This window comes from Mus musculus, chromosome 7 (assembly GCF_000001635.26).
Source record: "Mus musculus strain C57BL/6J chromosome 7, GRCm38.p6 C57BL/6J".
NCBI classification, from domain to species: domain Eukaryota; kingdom Metazoa; phylum Chordata; class Mammalia; order Rodentia; family Muridae; genus Mus; species Mus musculus.
The window spans coordinates 96417810-96436621 of record NC_000073.6 but is presented as its reverse complement, the minus strand read 5'-3'; the positions used below and the strand labels follow the sequence as shown (position 1 = coordinate 96436621).

Sequence of the window (18812 nt, the reverse complement as noted above, 5' to 3'; positions counted from 1 at the left end):
AGCAAGTTGGGGTTCTAACCCTGAAGACCTTGAATAAACATGTCATCTCCATTGCTTCCCGTGGATCTTGGGAGAGCCTTGTCCTATGCTGCATTTATCTTGCTATGAGTGTCATCACCTTGTCTTACAGTCAGTCATTACCTGCAGGTATGTTTTCTTGTAGACCCAAGCTCTCCAAGGCAGAGGCTATATTGCTGGTCTCTGCAACACATGTGCCCAGTGTAAGGCTTGAAGCACAAGAGCAACTGTTTGATGGATAGAGAGGATCCTGTGCTCTGTGATGAGCTGGAAGGCACACAGTGTGGGGCTGAAGCCCAAAGGCACTAGTCTTGTGACAGTATCAGTGGCCTGCCGGGAAAATACGTGAAGCACCTTGGCTCTTGGAGCCTCAGCACTTGGCTTAGGAAACAGACCTACTTCTGTGGGATGTACCGTGTAGACTACAGAGTCACTTGGGCCTGGGTTCTCCCATGAAGAAATCTGATCTGGCCCTCTGTAAAATCACATTCCCTTTCTCAGCCTCAGTTAGATCATTGACCTCATGTGGTGAATAAGGAAGCCGGGGGTGGGCCTACCTCTCCTTTTCTCAGGCTGCTGGGAAGATGGCAGACATTCAGATGGTATGTGCTTACCAAAAGCAGCCTACAATTTTTCAAAATAAGAAGTGTGTTTTGCTGGTAGAAACCAGCAATGAAAACCTCCCTCAGTACTACAAAACGTTGGTCTAGGCTTCAAGACGCCCAAAGAGGCCATCGAGGGCACCTCCCTAGACAAGAAATGCCCTTTCACTGGTAATGTCTCCATCTGAGGTCGGATTCTGTCTGGTGTTATGACAAAGATGAAGATGCAGAGGACCATTGTCATCTGCCGGGACTATCTCCATTACATTTGAAAATACAATTATTTTGAGAAGTGTCACAAGGACATGTCTGTGCACCTGTCTCCGTTTCATGGATGTACAGATTGGAGACATTGTCACTGTTAGAGAGTGCAGGCCCCTGAGCAAGAATGTTCAAGTCAATATGCTCAAGGTCACCAAGGCTGCTGGCACCAAGAAGCAGTTTCAGAAGTTCTAAGGGGACTCTGGCCAACACCCTAGACCAAATAAAGTTATTTTCGAATGGGGGGGGGAGGGAGGGAGGGAGGGAGGAAGGAAGGAAGGTAGGTAGGTCTCTGATCTGGGTGTCATGAGAAATTTTTTCTTGTCCTAGAATTCAAAGCCTATGAATTTGACTCATCAGCACCCACTGTTATCCTTACACAATAAATTGTCAAATGAGTGCAAGGAATTACACCCCACTGATAAAGAAGGGAGGGGCTGTAATGTTTTAAGTCATTTGCCTTGGGTGATTTCAGCAAAAGGAATTGGAATCTGAGCACAGACCCTGGAGAACTGCAGGTCCATGCACTATAACAGACACTCTGGAGCACCCTCTGCAGAAAGAGCTTTCAGGCAAAGAGCTGGGTGTCAAGACACTTAATTTATCTGAGTTTTGTTCCCAAGCCATTATTTGAGAAGTTCCCTGAATACATATTTGCCAAATATACCTTGGAACCCTGCTAAGAAGTCATTATTGTCTCTTATAAGGTGAGGAATTACTGGTAATTCCCATTAAAAACAAAAATCTTGTAAGTGTGAAAATTTGCCAACTCTCCCTGTGTCTCAGATGTTTCTCTACTGTAAATTCTAATTATTCTAAGGAAAGAGTAGCTATCAGGCAGGCACATTTCCAGGCTCTGCCCAAGTGCAGGGACTCCCATCCTCTCCAGGGCCAAGATCTACTGACCTCATGACCTGCTACAGAATAATGAAAATAAATCTGGAAGAAAAACTAAAAAAAAAAAAAAAAGAAAAAAGAAAAAAAAAGAAAAAGAAAAGAAAACAAAACAAAACAAAACAACAACAACAACAAAAAACTTCTTCTAAACCAAATTAGAGGGCTGAGGAGATGGCCCAGTCCTTAAAGCATTTGCCCAACTACTTGAAGGACTAAGTTTGGATCTCTAAAATCTATCTGTCTGTCTACCTTCCTCCCACCCTCTTTCCTTGTCTTCCTGCCTATCTACCTACTTATACACGCACACACACACACACATACACACAAGTCTGGCATCGTGCATCTGTGATCCTAGCAGCAATGAATAGGGGGACAGAGGCAGGCCAACCCCTGGAAACTGGCTGGCCTAACCAACTTGGTGAGAAGTTCCAGACCAATGAGCAACTGTGACTCAAACAAAAACTGGAAAGCAGCTGAGGAGCAACAACCGAGACTGACCTCTGACCTTTACACACATGTGCATCTGTGCACCTGCACACATAAGAACACTATGACAAGGAACACTTGAACACACACACACACACACACACACACACACACACACACACACATACACACACACACACACACACATACACACACACACACACACACACACATACACACACACACACACACACACACACACACACACACACAGAGATAAAGCTGATATACTAAGTTACGATATGACTCTCATTCTATGCCTCTCAAATGGCTCTGGGACTTTATCCTTTGCTCTCACTTTCTGTGACAACCACTATGATCAAGACAACTTGGGGAGGAAAATGTTTATTTCATCTAATAGCTTACAATCCAATACTGAAGGAAACCAAGACACGAACTCAGGCCAGGAACTTGGAAGCAGGAACTGAAGCATAAGCCATAGAAGCTTGCTCACCCTGATTTCTGATACAGCCCAGGGGTAGCACTGCTTACAGTAGGATATGCCCACCTACCAATCACTAGTGTAGAAATTGCTTCACAAATATGTTCATAAGCCAATCTGATGGAGGCAATTCTTCAACTGAGGTTCCATTTTCCTGGGTGACTCTAACCTGTTAGGTTGACCAAAACTAACCAACAAGGACTCAATTCCGATTTACAAGATCTTGTTCATGAGAATATCATCCCCTGAGGCTTCTAAGAGATCAGCAACTTAACTTGTTCTGCTCAGCTCATGGGCAAGGTAAAGCATGCCTGGTGTCTGTGTCAGGACCTATCCCAAATGACTTGTGGCTTTTACGATCTAGATCTGTTGGGTTTGTTCCTAAGGATCCTGTTGGAATACTGGTCACATTCACTGATGTGGGCAGATGATATGTGATGGAACACTTGTCAGATTATAAGATTCCACTAAGCCCACAAAGGCTGCAGGCCAAAGCTTTGTGCCTTGGCTTCACAACTGGAAGAAGCTGCAGGACTGCCCTTTCCATGCCTTTCCTGCCTTCACCATGGCTAAGGCCCCACTGAGAGCAACCTCTTTTGTTATTGCATTCTCAGTTTTTAGTCCACATCACAATGACTGTTCATGAAACCAAAACATTCATGCTTGTTCAATGCTAGCTTGCTTTCTATTGTTGTGATAAACACCATAACTAAAAGTAACTTGGAGAGGAAAGGGTTTATTTCAGCTTACAGAATATAGTCTGTCATGAAGAATGTCAGAGCAGAACCTGAAGGCAGGGAGAAAGGCAGAGTCTATGGGTGAGCGCTACTTACTGGGTTTCTCCTCATGGTATTCTCATCTTGCTTCCATAAACAATCCAGGAGCCACCTTCCCAGGGGTGAAACTGCCCTCAGTGATCTGTGCCCTCCTATATCATTAATAACCCAAACTACACCCCACAAAATTGCCTATGGGCCAATCTTATGGAGGCCTTGTCTCAATGAAGAGTCTCTCTTCCTAAATATGTCTACGTTTGTGGCAAGCTGACAGAAAACAACCAGCATGTATAAATGGCTGAAAAAGTGATAGCCTTCCATTGAAGGAAGGTCTAGTTAGGAATGGATGCCACTCATTCATCATTCATTCATTCATTCATTCATTTGATGAGCCTGATGCTGGGTGGATTATCTGAGGACAAAATCCTGACTCTAGAAACTTCATAGGCAATAAAAACAAGGTTTGACCACAAAAAAATTGATTTCCCAGAAGTTTCATAAGAGATACAGAAAAACCGTAAGTGAAGACAGGAATCAGAGGATCTCCTTGGCTGACAAACTGGGGGGTGGGATGGGGTAGGTGGAATTTAATAGAGTACTTGAATTCAGTCTTACCCGGGGTAGGCTACAGCATAGAGAGAGAACAGGGTTCTCCAAGCAAGGGAGTAAAAGTACGGGAAGAGAGGAAAGGGCAAACACATACACTCATCCCTCAGTGTGGCTATATACCGGGTGGCAGACATAACACAGGATATGAGAGCTTCAACAGGCAGGATCCCGAGGACTAAGTCATATGTGCAAGCACTGCTTAGCAATAGGAGGCCAGGAGGGCTTTTGAGAAGAGATGTGATTTTATTGGAGATATGCTACAGACAGGTGAAGAGTCTGAAGAGGAGGCAGTTAGGAGAGGAAGCTCCTGGCTATCTGCTAGGCATTTGGCTGACTGTTAGGCATTTGGATCTCTGTGAGTCTTCTAAGTAGCTGCAGGAAGCAAGCATTATCCTCTCTGACTTGCTGGTGAAGGAGGGAGGCTGTGGGGGCTCTAGGTTGCTTTCCCCCAAATCCTCAGCTAGCTAGCCGTGGCGACATGCTCCCAACCCTGTTTGTTCTTTTGCAAGTGTGCTGGGAAGCATGTTCTGACTCTGTACACAATGTGTCCACTTAACACCCCAGCTTCTGTTCATGTGTCCAATTCTGCATGCCCCAGGATGTTTGTGGCTCCTTCACCTCAAGGGCCATCCTGACAGAGAACACTTGGCTCCTGTTAGTCTCTCCCCTAAAGGACCACAGACCAAAACGATAAACTGTTCCTTGGTCCCAAATGACAGCCATTGTCCTTAGTCACACCGTAGGGGAAGGGGAGCAGTGTCCTCACAGTCAAAGAGTGTGCACTCTCCTCTCACAGCCAAAGCTGTGATCACTGAAGCAGTGGACTCTGAAAGACCAAGAAAGGTCTGTTGTGCACACTGAGACACAAGTGGGAGACAGAATCTACAAGGGCACCAGTCTGTCCTTGCTCATGGATGCACTAGCTCACTATTTTGGCCCAAAGCATTGGCTCCACCTGTCATTGGTCTGAAACTTCTGAACTATGAGACAAAATGAGTCGACTTTCTTTGACTTTCCTTGACTTTCTTGGGTATTTTGTCACAGTGACATTACGTTTAACAGATGCTCCAAGTGCATGGGGAGTCCTCCAGGCAATCCTCCCTGGGGAGTCCTCCAGGCAGTCCTCCCTGAACAGTGAGCTCATCCCTGAGCCCTCCTGGAGCAACACCAGCTCCCTTGCCTGAAGCCAATCTCCTAGCTTCTTATGCATCCTCATTAAATGGAGGCGAAAATAATGAGTGCCACAGACTAACAATAGGCAGCACAATAGCTCCTCTGGTTTACCTATCTGTCTATTTATCTATTTATTTATTTTTAGAAAAAGACTCATTGTATAGCTTAGGCTGGCCTCAAACTCATGACAATCCTCCTGCCTCAGGCAGTAAGGTGCTCTTTTTGTCTTTTAATACACGACATTCTGGGCATTGCTAGCTCCTTAGCAAGGATGATGTAGTGGTGAATATTAATTAAATCTGGCAGGATCTAGCAGGAGCTAGGATACAGTTCCTTGGACACACCTGTGAGGGATTTTCTAGACTGAACTAATTCATACTACCCACATGAATTAGTTCAGTCTAGAGTGACAGAGTGAATGCAAGGGAGAGAGCAAGCTGAGCATCTGTCCTGTCTCTCTCCCCTTCCTGACAGCAGATGCGATGTGACCAGCTGCCCTCAGGCTCCTGCCCCCAGGCCTTCCTAGCTCTGGGAGACTGTTCCCTCAAACTGTAAGCCGGACAAGCGCGCTTCCTTCCTGGAGTCGCTTCTGCTGGGTATTAGATCATGGCAGAGACTTAAAGTGACTGAGCTTCTCCCCAGCTGAAGAAATGGGCGTGGGGAGGAAGCAAGTTCTGCAGCCCCACTGAGATGTTCACAGTTATGGCCTCACCTGCATGACCAGAGCCCTGCACTTGTTTAACGTTTCATCTTTCTTTCCTGCAGCTCTGGATGCTCCTCTGCGATGGCCACCATTTCTGGATTCCAAGCTTATCTGTGCATCCTCCTTCCATATTAGATGCCTGATTTCTGAGACCCAAGCAAGCTGCACAATCTTCAGCCCTTATGAGCTTTCCTAGCACCAGTCTGTTTTGATGTAGACCTTCCAGAACACAAGCGATAGTCCAGGAAACCAGCTGGTTACTGTCTAAATCATTAGCTCACAATTTCCCACCTTTTTGCTATGCTGGGAGCTTTGGTTTCTAATCCAAGCCAATTACACATGCCATCCCATTTGATAACCTCTTAATATCGCCAATTCTCCAAGCTCTTTGCCCAGAATCAGACTAGATTGAGAGTAGGGGAGCCTACAAAACCTGACTGAGGAAGCACAGCGCCTCCAAACTAAATGTAAACACACTGCTGAGCATGTGGGTCAGCCTAGCCCAGTGCAGCACCAGGATGAATGCTCAGCAAAAGTTCTCTTTCTCTGTCTCTGGAAAAAAACAGGTTCATTAAATTTTCAAGTCAACAGAAGAAGAGAAGGCATACTACATGCCGGAGTTCACTTGCAGTACTGACTTTGAAGCCTATCTCTCTAGACTGAGTGAAGCAGATTATATCATTCTTATTATGGTAGCTGCAGTTGCTGGTGATTCAATGTTCATATCAGAGAGTAAACAGACACAAAAATATATAAATTCACAGACAGATTCTCTCTCAAATCCAGAATGACACCTTCTCCAAAGGGTATGGCAGTAACGTGAGCCATTCTGTATTGTCCTGCTTGGGACAGGTGTAGGTAAGAGCCCTGCGCTTGCTTACATGCCTCCTCTCTCACCTGACTTCCTCTCTGCCATCAATCTTGAATGTCAACCAACTCAGATGCTCCATCATATTGCTGTGATGGAAAGTTTTAGGGTGAACACTTGTATATTTTAAATGCATGGGGTCCCAGGGTGGGGATAATAAAGGCAGCAGATGGCTTTATGCAATCTCCCTATGAATTTATTTTATTATTTTATGGCCTCATTTTCTTTAATTTTGTTATATATATGTATGTGCATATATATTTTCCTAAATACATATGTAGTTCTCAGCTCTATGAATATTTAACTGGATGTCCTCATTTGTGAGGGAGGGAGAGGCTTTTATGCAGGGCCTCTGTGGGCAAAACCAGCTGTGGAAAGAAGGCTAGATCTCATCTGCCATTTTCTTGTCTGGAGATAGTAGCCAATTTTTCTATTCTATTTCCTTTCTGGTAGTTCTGACATGTATGCATGGCTTGTTAACAATGTCAGCCATGGCATGCCATGAATTGCAAGAGTTCCTATAGGTTTGCTGCCCAAATCCAACTGTGTGTGTGTGTGTGTGTGTGTGTCTGTCTGTCTGTCTGTCTGTCTGTAATGGCTGAGAAGATGTGCTATTGCAGGGTCCCAAAAGAGAGAAGGTCAACTATGTGTCCTTTACAGTAGATATACTATAATTCAAACCCTAGTGGGAAATAGGCCTTTTTATTCCTAATCAAAATAGAACTATATCATCTGGGTAAACTGGTGTCCTTAGAAAGGGGGACAATGTTGGCACAGAGGCAGACAGATGTGTGCACGGGATAACAGCCTATGACAATGCGACTTATGTCATCACAGGTCAGGCCATTTCCAGAAGTCAGGAGAGAGGCATGAACAGGTTATTCTCCGTTACAGCATCTTCAGGGAAGCCTAGGTCTGCTGTCACTTTGACCTGAGACTTTTTGCCTCCATGACTGTGAATAAATAAACTCCTGTTGCTTGTCCTATTCCTGTATACTGTTTGGTACAACCGCCCTCAGAAACTCACACAATGAATAAAAGAGTTAATCTTGATATCAATGTGGCAGGATGAAGAATCACCATGGAGACCTCTGTGAGCGGGTGTCTGGGTTGAGTTAATTGAGGTAGAAAGACACGTTCCAAATGTGGGCAGTAGCGTCCCGTGGGCTCAAACTTCAGATTGCGTAAAGGGAGAGAGTGACCTGAGCCTCAGTGTTCCTCTCTGTCAGCATCCAGACAGTCGACATAATACAGCCAGACGCCTCAAGTTCTCACCATCCTGCCTTTCTTGCCATGATGTGCTTGCTATCAGTGGTTCTCAACCTGTAGGTCGAAACCCATTTGGGGTCATATATCAGATATCCTGCATGTTAGATATTTATACCACAACTCATAAAGGTAGCAAATTTCAGTTAGGAAGTAGCAACAAGGTAATTCTATGGTTGGGGGTCACCACAACGTGAGGAACTGTATGAAAGGGTTACATCATTAAGAAGGTTGAGAGCCACCAAACTATATGCTCTAACTGTGAGCAAAAGTTAATCCTATAAGTGGATATTAGCCCAAAACCTAGGATACCCAAGATATAAAATACAATTTCCTAAACACATGAAACCAAGAAAAATGAAGACTGAAGTGTGGACACTATGCCCCTCCTTAGAAGTGGGAACAAAACACCCTTGGAAGGAGTTACAGAGACAAAGTTTGGAGCTGAGATGAAAGGATGGTCCATGTAGAGACTTCCATATCCAGGGATCCACCCCATAATCAGCATCCAAACGCTGACACCATTGCATACACTAGCAAGATTTTATCGAAAGGACCCAGATGTAGCTGTCTCTTGTGAGACTATGCTGGGGCCTAGCAAACACAGAAGTGGATGTTCACAGTCAGCTAATGGATGGATCACAGGGCTCCCAATGGAGGAGCTAGAGAAAGTAGCCAAGGAGCTAAAGGGATCTGCAACCCTATAGGCGGAACAACATTATGAACTAACCAGTACCCCGGAGCTCTTGACTCTAGCTGCATATGTATCAAAAGATGGCCTAGTCGGCCATCAATGGAAAGAGAGGCCCATTAGACACGCAAACTTTATATGCCCCAGTACAGGGGAACGCCAGGGCCAAAAAGGGGGAGTGGGTGGGTAGGGGATTGGGGGTGGGTGGGTATGGGGGACTTTTGGTATAGCATTGGAAATGTAAATGAGCTAAATACCTAATAAAAAATGGAAAAAAAAAGTTAATCCTACTCTACTTAAGTTGATTTTATCACGTATTTTATCATGGTAATATCGTAAGTCTGCAATAGAGAAAAGAGCACACAGCTCGAGAGAACCAGACTGGAGCCGCCCACAGCACAGGACAAACTCCGCAGGATTAGTACTCCATCCTAACTCTACGGTACTTCCTTGTCTCCAGCAGGATCAGCCAACTCGTTCTTGCGTTCTATGAGATTGTGGGAAGTCACTTTATTGTCAATACTGCTATTAATATTTAATAATTACCATTGATATTAAAGTTAAGAAAAAGTGACACACACGACTCCACCTGATGCTGAATCTATCGGGATGGAGACAGAATCCCATGGGAATCCCACTGCTACAAATGCTGTCCTAGCACGTCCCAGGCGGAGAGGGATGGGCCCTGCCTGGATGCTGTTGCCTTGTGCAATCCACTCCTCTCTCAGCTTCCTTTAATCCACCTAACAGCCAGAACAAAATTGGAAAGGATTTTCTTCCGCGAAGTTATGCTTTTTTTCCCCCAATCCAAACACAATAATGTGCCTGGGTCCTTGCAATGCTCCGAAGCAAAACAAAAAAGGCAAGCATAAAGCCTTTCTCAAGTTTCCTGTTTCCTTGGCTGCAGCAGCTGAAGGGCCTTCGTTTCTTCCTCTGTTCTGTCTTTGGATTCTTCCTTCTCTCATCCAGCACTGTCCAGAGCTCTTGCGCCAGCAGTAAGGGCTCTTAGTTAGCAGAGGAGGGAAATGCTCTCACAAAGCTCAAAGGGTGGAACTGATTACCCTTCCTGGACAAGAAGTGAAGCCCCTGGTGCAGTTCACTAGTTTTTCCCCAATAGCTCCCGAACGGGGCTCTTGCCAGCATATTGTGCCTGGTTAGTGGGGTCTGAGTGATGAGTGTAATATTGTACATCAAAAGATAATTGTTCAAGGTCTAGCTTAACTCTGGAGGCTGCCATGGTGGTAAGGACAAATAGAACCATTATACCTGAAGGAGTCCATGAAAGAAAAGAGGCACCATCGTCTCTAAAGGAGTCGGGACTGCAGCTACATACAGGAGTCAGAATTATTGACTCCAGCGTGTGGTGTGAGAGGGTCATTGCCCCTTCCCCAGCGTGAAGGGAAATCCTGATCTCAGGGGACTGCATAGGAACAGGAGGCCTTTATCAGAAGGCAGCTGTCACGATCAGAGAAATCAGAAAAGAGCAGTTTTCAGGAATGAAGGGGTCCAGCTCAGCACTGGACAAAGCCAATGGGTACAGCTAGCTGAGAAGTCTGAACAGCCATTGTAACTACTTGGTTTTTGGCTCCTGATTTATTTCCCATACTGCCCTTCTCTGCCCTGCTCTATTGGAAGGAGAATAGGTTTTCTCGGTCTCCCCTAGCTCACTGGATCCTGGACAGGTTTGCCTAATGAAAGTCCCTGTGCAGCCAGGGTCTTGCTTCCTCCCTGTTTTGCTTCGTCTTAGATAACATGTCTAGCAGTAACCACATACCCTCTGTCGTCTCAGGGCCTGAGAGGCACTCTGCAAAGTGGTTCTAGCTCCTCCTGATTTTTGCTGACTGGTCCCGCCTCACCGTCCTTCTAGCCTAGAAGTGAGAAGGATTGCCCACCGCAGCTGATCCCTGGACTGTTTCTTAGCCATTTCCTCAATTCTGCAATGGATTTCCTGGATTAGATTCCCTTGACTGAAACACCTGGCATGGTTTCTGTTTTCTTGCCTGAGCGGATAAAAGTACCGAGAAAATGTGCAGGTGGCAGTGGTGCTTGGGAACTCTCGGTGAGGATGCGTTGATGTTCACCAAGGTCAGGGTTTGGGCTGAGCTGGGGAGCTCACTATGGGACTGGCCAGAGGGCAGGTCCGTGAGGAAATGAGCTGTAGCTGAGGCATGCAGGGGATGAGGAGGAAGCTCTGCAGGAAGAAAGGTAAAGACATACAGTCAAGTCTTTACGTGTGTTTGTGTGTGTGTGTGTGTGTGTGTGTCTGAAGGGGGTGGGAGAGAGAGAGAGAGAGAGAGAGAGAGAGAGAGAGAGAGAGAGAGTTAAATATGACTCTTTCTGGTAAATGAACATGGGGAAAGCCAACCATTTATTAAGCCACTGAATGCCAGTAAGTTCCATCGTGACACACAAACTCTTGAGGGAGGTCAGGCTGTCCTGCTTTAGTTCAGGGGAGCCTGGAGTTTAATGGAACCAATGACAGTCCAGCAAAGACACAACTGAGCAGAAATGGCATGTTGGCATGACCACTAAGAGACAATACAGCCTTTGTTAGTAAAGAAGCATTGAAATGTATTTTCTTAAAGTATGGATAAACAGATAGATACCAGCTGGAATGGAAGGGAAAAACAAAACAAAACAAAATAAAAAACCAAAAACACCAATCAACAAACAAACAACCAAACAACAGAAACAAGGCATAAAACCCCAGCCAGCTCTCTAGATGAGCAAGTCATGGCAGGTTCACAGCAGAGGTCAGCTCCCCACCATTCGTAGAGGTTCTGGGATCTTGGGACACATTTGCTTTCTACTCTGCTCAAGCCTTGGTTACAGGTGGCCTTTTTATTGACTGATCCAAGTGTCTGGGCTCCATGTCCTCCAGCGGAAGTGAAAGGACCACCAGGTGTGGGACATCAGGGCTGTTAATGAACCACTGCATAGTCACTTTCCTGGAAACTAGCCCCAGGGAGGAAACCAAGGCTGAGACTCCAACACAGACTTCCTCTCTAGCTCAGACTCCTTACCCACCTGCTCAGCCCTCCCAGGCCCACCCAGGTGGACACCCGCCAGGTCTCTCCTGGTAAAGCTGAAGTCATGGACAGAGGAGAGAACAAGACAGAAGAGAAAGAGCTCTTCCCAACGATAGGAAAAACAAGAAAAACAAGGAGGGGTGTGTATTTTACATATATCCCCCCTTTACTTAAAAAAAACCACACCCAAACATTATTAATATAATACATGTTTTACATGTTTAAAATAAGAATTTTGAAGTCGGACTGGAGAGATGGCTCAGTGGTTAAGAGCACTGACTGCTCTTCTGAAGGTCCTGAGTTCAAATCCCAGCAACTACATGGTGGCTCACAACCATCCGTAATGAGATCTGATGCCCTCTTCTGGTGTGTGTGACGACAGCTACAGCGTACTTACATATAACAATAAATAAATCTTAAAAAAAAAAAAAGAATTTCTGAAGTGATAGGTTTCAAAAATACTATGCAGACAGTACAGAGAATTCCCCATTCCTTATAGTGAATCTTCCTATTACTATGCTGCATTTGTTACAGATGATGAACCAAAGCAGGGAAATTATTTTAACTAACACCTATAGCTTATTCAGCTTTCCAGGGTTTATATCTAATGCTCCTTTTTTTCCTGGATCCCCAGCCATGATGCCTAATTCAATTTAGTCCTCACATGTCCTTAAGTTCCTCTTGCTTGGGCCAGTTCTTCAGATGCTCTTTGATAGCCTGGAGAACAATGAAAAGGTCATTGCAGGGTGCTCCCACCCTAATGGTTAATGCTGATTAGCAACTTGACGGAGTATAGAATCTCTTAAGAAACAAACCTCTGGGTATGTCTGGGGGAGGGGAGAGAGAGAGAGAGAGAGAGAGAGAGAGAGAGAGAGAGAGAGAGTCTAGACCGAATTACTGAAATGGCAAGACCCAGCTTCAATGAAATAAACTCCATTACGTGGGCTGGGGTCCTAGACTGAATAAAAAGAGCATGAACCAACACCAGTTTTCATCATATTCTTCTGTATATGCCTCACTGTATGGCCGCCACACCATAGGGAATTCAGTATTCCTATGCTGTTCTCACCATGGGAGAATGAATCCCCTCCAGCTGATAGAAACCCTTCTTTTCTTAAGTTATAGTCTGTGCTGAATAGCTTGCCAACTTGACACAAGCTAAAGTTATCTGAAAGGAAGGAACCTCAATGGAAAAAAATACCTCCATAAGATTGGGCTGTAGGCAAGCCTGTAGGGCCTTTTCTTAATGAGTCACTGATGGGGAAGCACCCAGGCCATTGTGGGTAGTGCCACCCATGTGCTGGTTGTCCTGATCCTGGTGAAGATGGTGATCTTTCTAGAAGAAAGCAGGCTAAGCAAGCCACAAAGAGCAAGCCAATCAGCATCCTCCTCCTATGACCTCTGCATCAATTCCTGCCCTGTTTGAGTTCCCACCCTCATTGCCTTTGATGAACTGTTATTTGAAAATGTGATTTAAATTAACCCTTTCCTCCCCTAAGTTGCTTTGGTTATGGTGTTTTATCACAGCAATACTAACCCTAACTAGGATGCTTCATAGCAGCAAGAAAGCAGGAACTAATGCATTCACTATTGGACACCGTTTAGGATGTTCTTTGAGGTTAGAAGATCAGGAGGGGTGTCTGACTCTTACATATGCTCTTATGTGTCTTAATGTTACTACAGGAGTATGTCAGAACCCTTGCTCAGGCCACTGGCTAATATCCCTCACATAATAATGACTCACAGCAATGGTATGCACATGGTCATGGCAGCATATGGCCCTGGTGTCCTTGTCCTTGTGGATGCCACCAAACCCTCACAGTCTGCCATACAGAGTCTTGAATTTTTCGACACTTTTCTCTAGCCTTGCTATCAAGTTCCCACATCTTTCAGACCTTCACTCTTATGCTGTTACTCTTTTCTTCACCAAGCAATGCATCCTCTTGCTGACTGCCTGGATTGAGCCCCCATTGAGAGTCATAGGATAGCACAAAACCCCTCATTTTGAGAGCAGAACTTAATCCCTGTTTCTCTGTGCTGCATGGAGGGTGCTTCTCTAAGACTGAGACTCTGACTGCCACCCCAAGGCTCCAGTGTGTGGACCACAATGGTTATTAATTTTTTTGGCCTTCCCTGCTGCAAGCTTCCTGATTTTGGTCTGCTGTGTTTACTGGGATGTTGGGGGTTGGTCTGGTGCTGCTTGAATTTCTATGCTAAATTCTGTACTCCAGGATCTGGTTATGCCAAGAGGAGCAAATTCTCACCTACGCCTTTGTTATGCAAACCTTACTCCTCAATTTAAAACCATTGGTTAAAAAAATGGCTATAATTAATTACTGGGTAGAATAGAATGAGGTAGAGTTTGAATTACCAGCCTGGGGTTCACAAGTAGAGACCATAAGGGGATGGAGAAAGGAGGGAGCTAGGGAGGGAGGGAGGGAAGGGGAAAGAGAAAGAGAAAGAGAAAGAGAAAGAGAAAGAGAAAGAGAAAGAGAGAGAGGAAGGGGAAGAGAGAGAGAGAGAGAGAGAGAGAGAGAGAGAGAGAGAGAGAGAACAAGAACACAAAGGAGAAGATGGATAAATAAGAGGTCTCTATTAGTCATGATGGGCCAGCAGCATGTGCCCAAGTAAAATTCTCGTCCAGGTCACCAGACTGCTGGAGCAGAAATAACGTAGGAAAATTCTAACAGCAAGTATTTGGGGAGCACAATTGGGGAATTAGCCAGTCTAGCATTAGAAAGTTAGATTAGGGGTCATCCCACAATAATTGCACAGAGCTTAATAAATAAATCACAGTTTGAGTCTCATCCATTTGAAGCTAGACGGGGTTAAGAATAATTCATATTATTTTACACTGGGACATTAGATAGCAAATAATTCTTAGTATCTGCTGAATGAATGCATGAGCGCCTGATGCATTTCCCACATTTTTTAAGAGTGGTCTGGGCTTGCCTGTTTCCTCTGCTGGATAATGAAGTTCTGGAAAAGAACAGATCCTGTTTAGCAAAAGAAGTTGATTGCAAAGCTGCCAGTTAAATCACTTCTTGCAGATTTTCCACAGCATGCTGGATATCACCAGTTGCTCTTTCCTCCCTTCCTTCCTTCTTTCTTTATTTCTTTTTTCTTTTTTTCTTTCTTTCTTTTTTTGGACATCACCTTGCTCTCCCTGCAGGAGCACCCAGGTGAGACTGTCACCAGACATTTAATCTAGCAACTTCTAGCGGTTGGGAGATCATTTTCCTTCTAGAGCTGAGTTTAGGACCAAAACACTGCTTACTTCCATGTCCAGATAGTAGGAACTTGTTAGGCAAAACAAACATCAGTTCTGACATCAGAGGGGGAAGGTCTGGCCTTTGCCTGACTGGTAGGGAACAGAGCCAAGCCCTTGAGCCTCATTTTCCACACCAGATACTGTAGGAAGATAACCCTCCACTCCTGTGCCAGAGGGCTGCTGAGAAGACCTGGGGATCCAAGCACAACAGCATATGTTTCATAGGGAAGCCCAACCAAAGCGGAAAGGACTTTTGGTCCTCATCAGCAACGCAATGACCCTCCATTCATGTTTTCTGATCCTGTGACATTTGATTAAGGAAAACAGTACTCAGGAGGTGGAGAGAGGGGGAGCTCCATCAAGATCAAGTAGAGCTGTTAACACAAGTGGCTGGCCTTTTAACTAAGAGCAACACGCGTGCGTGCAGGAGCCAGTGGGTCGATGACATAAGGAACAAAGTGTTTGCCTTTGGAAACACTTCTGTGGCCCTTTTCAACCTGCTCGGCTCACCCAGCTTGCTGGGGCAGGAAGAGTGTGTGCTGCCTGAGGAGACTCACTTCCAACATTCAGTGTAGATTGTGCGGCACTGATGATACAACTTAATATGAATGGAAATTAACTGTACTCCGTAATTCTGTGCAACAGAGAATAAAGAAAATAAGTAAAAAGGACATCGGATTGAAAAACTTGCACCTGTAGGATGTAACGTAGATTAAGGTTAATACCCACTCAGCAAAGGTTCAATGTGAGGGAAATAAATAAATTGGGCAGGAGGCCAACTACACAACTAGTATGTTGAGTGGATAAACATGTGGGGAAATGCTCAGCTTTTCTACTAACCAAATAAATGAAAATCAGGGCAAAGCAAAATAGCACCATATCTAAAGTAGTCATCTTACTTCCAAATTTGAACTCAACTTCAAATGGCTGCAGATTCATAGATAGAAAAGTCACAATCTATTTGGAGGCAGCTAGTTAAAAAGCATACTTATTGGGCACCTTCTGTATACTTGCCTTATCAGATATAGTGAATGCATGAATAGGACCCCAAAGAGAAGCTGGAGAGAGACCCTGATGTGGCATGTGAGAAGATAGGACCAGGCCGTAAGCTGGAGTAGACTCTTCAGATGAAGAACCCCTTGCAAATGACAGATGACTCCCACCCTGAGCCCGAGCTCCAAATACAAGGCCACCATCTGCCTTCAGAAAGGACAGCTGGAGGGCTTTTCCCATTTCCTCTAGCTGACTGGAAGATCAGGAGGTGACAGCTGGCCTGTTGATGATCTACAAGTTCCTGGCTCTCAGCAGCCACAGGAGACAGAGGTGGCTCATGTGCATCCCATATGACCGTCTCTTCACACACAGACTGACCCAGCTCCAGAGAAGAGTGCCAGCATTCCAGACACACAGTGTTGGCCACAGTGAGAGTCTAAAGATGGATTTCTCTGAGTGAGATTCAGCTCTCCTGTGAGTAGCAGTTCTTGGGAGAATAAAATTGTTGATCAGATGAAAGTTAGTCAGCCAGAAAGGAGGCTTGATCGGTTGATCTGCTTGGAGGGTAGAACCTGAAGAGCAGATTTCAGGAGCTTGGATAAGACCAGGGAACCAGAAAGGGAAAGATCTCTGCCCTGGGTGTTCCCTCCCATAGTCTACAGGGCTACTCTAGGCCTGTAGAAAAGGGCACTTCTTGGTTTGGTCTCTGTTCTTGCAGTATGAAACTGGTGGGGTTCCCAACCAAATATTGGTAGCTGCCCAAAGATATAGTGCTAGGCAAAACTCTGTAAGTGCACAGTGCCCTAGATGTCAAACCATCTCCCCGAGAAGAGGCTGCCAGGAAGAATGGGGCCTGTTCATTGGCTGCCCTTCACCTGTAGCCTTTTGTGGTGATCTAGCTCTCCAACATGGAGACCGGACTTCTTAATGAATTTTGTATCCATCTCAAATCAGTCATGAACTCTACCTCGTAGTAAATCTTCACACCCTGTAATTATGTCTTGGGTGAATGGAAGGTTGAATGACTGGCTGAATGGATACAATGAAATGTTTACAAAGTTCACCCTCAACTGTATCACAGGAAGCAATAAAAATGACCCAAGAGAGACTTGTGTCAAAGGATAGATGACAGCAGAGGAAGGGGCTTGGGGCAGTGATGGCAGTCCTTGGTGTCAACCTGACTACATCTGGAATTAACTAAAACCCGAGCAGCCAAGCAGCTGGGCACACCTGTGAGGAACTGTTTTCATAATTAAATCATTTGAAGTGGGAAGAGCCACTCTTACTCCAGATCTTTTGAGGTGGGAAGATCCACCTTTAATCTGGGCCATCCCTTCTGGTGATGGACTATGTAAAGGACACAGAAGAAGGATGCTTTTGCTCTTTGCCTGCTTGTCCTTACTCTGGCTGGCAAAATCATTCCTTTGCTGGACGGAGAGCCTACCTCTTCAGGATTCCAGCCCCCGAGAATATACTGACTGAGGACCAGTTGAGACATCCCACCTTGTGGATTGAACAACTACTGGATTCTTGGATTTTCCATTGGTAGACAGCCACTCTTGGACTAGCTGGACCACAGCCTGTAAACCACTCTAATAAATTCCCTTCAAAGACAGACAGACAGACACACACACACACACACACACACACACACTTTATCACTTCTGTTCCTCTAAAGAACCCTGACTAATACAGAAGGGTTATAGTCACACTAGAACATGGACTTGTCAGAACCTGTAAGTGATGGTATAAAAGGCTGAGAGATTGGACAAGGAGGCAGTCTCTTCATTTTAGACAGTGCAGAAACTACTGTTGCTTGGCAAGGCATAGACCCAATTGTGCCACTTCATATTAATGGCAGTATGACTGAAGAAAGGAGGTTGTGAACTGGGCTTTGTCAGAAAGGAAGCAAGCCTGCCAGCTGTGCCCAGGACATTTTCTTACCCCATTTCCAGCTTTCAGTTCCTTGACCATCAAAGCTAGGCTGACCTGAGCAGAGAAAATGGAAGTTCCTTCTGTCTCATCTAGGCCCTGAGGCCGTCTAGTGAGTAGGACAGAAGAAGCTCTGGTCCTTGAACTCCCCTCCTGTATGACGTCACCAGGGAGCATCTGCTTCACTTCTGTAATGAAGTCCCAACTTAGGCTGCTCAGTGTAGTGCAAAGAACACACTGGAGTCAGACAGGCCTGGGTTCAATCCAAGGTCTGCAGTTCATTAACAAGCAAGCATACTGGGGTGAGATCCTTCTCCTTTCTTCTGTCTCTTCATCTGTTAATGAGGGCAATCATAGTCACTTTCCAGGGCAAATGTCAACTTAAGCAAGTTCGTGCAGGCCTGGAAGTCTCTCTCTCTCCTTAGATGTTCCTACAAAACATCTAGTTCATCATTTAAGCAATATGGAGAAAATTGCTATAAAAATGTCTTCCATGGACTTATAGGTTATTTCCTGTGTGCTTGATGCCCTCAAAAAGAGAGGAGGAGGAGGAGGAAGAGGAGGAGAAGGAGGAAGAAGAGGAGAAGGAGGAGGATGCGGGCTATGAAGAGACTTGGATGCCTCTCGGGACTTGAAGGGAGGCATCCAATGCTATCCATACTCATTCCCTAGTTGGTGTGCACACATGCCCAAGCATCATGGCTGTCCTTCTGGCCAAGTTTTATTTCTACACTAGTTTGCATCAGGCCCGTGTACTTCGATACACAGTATAGTATTCAGATTGAGTGGGGGAAC

The 18812-nt window shown here is 45.2% G+C and overlaps 1 protein-coding gene and 1 pseudogene across 18 annotated transcripts in view; one reads left to right on the top strand and one right to left on the bottom strand.

The window, feature by feature from the left end:
- The window catches only part of Tenm4 (teneurin transmembrane protein 4), a 739850-nt gene that overhangs the window by 474472 nt on the left and 246566 nt on the right, over window positions 1-18812 (bottom strand). The gene's annotated exons all lie outside the window — the stretch shown is intronic.
- Rps11-ps5 lies at window positions 603-1090 on the top strand (annotated as a pseudogene).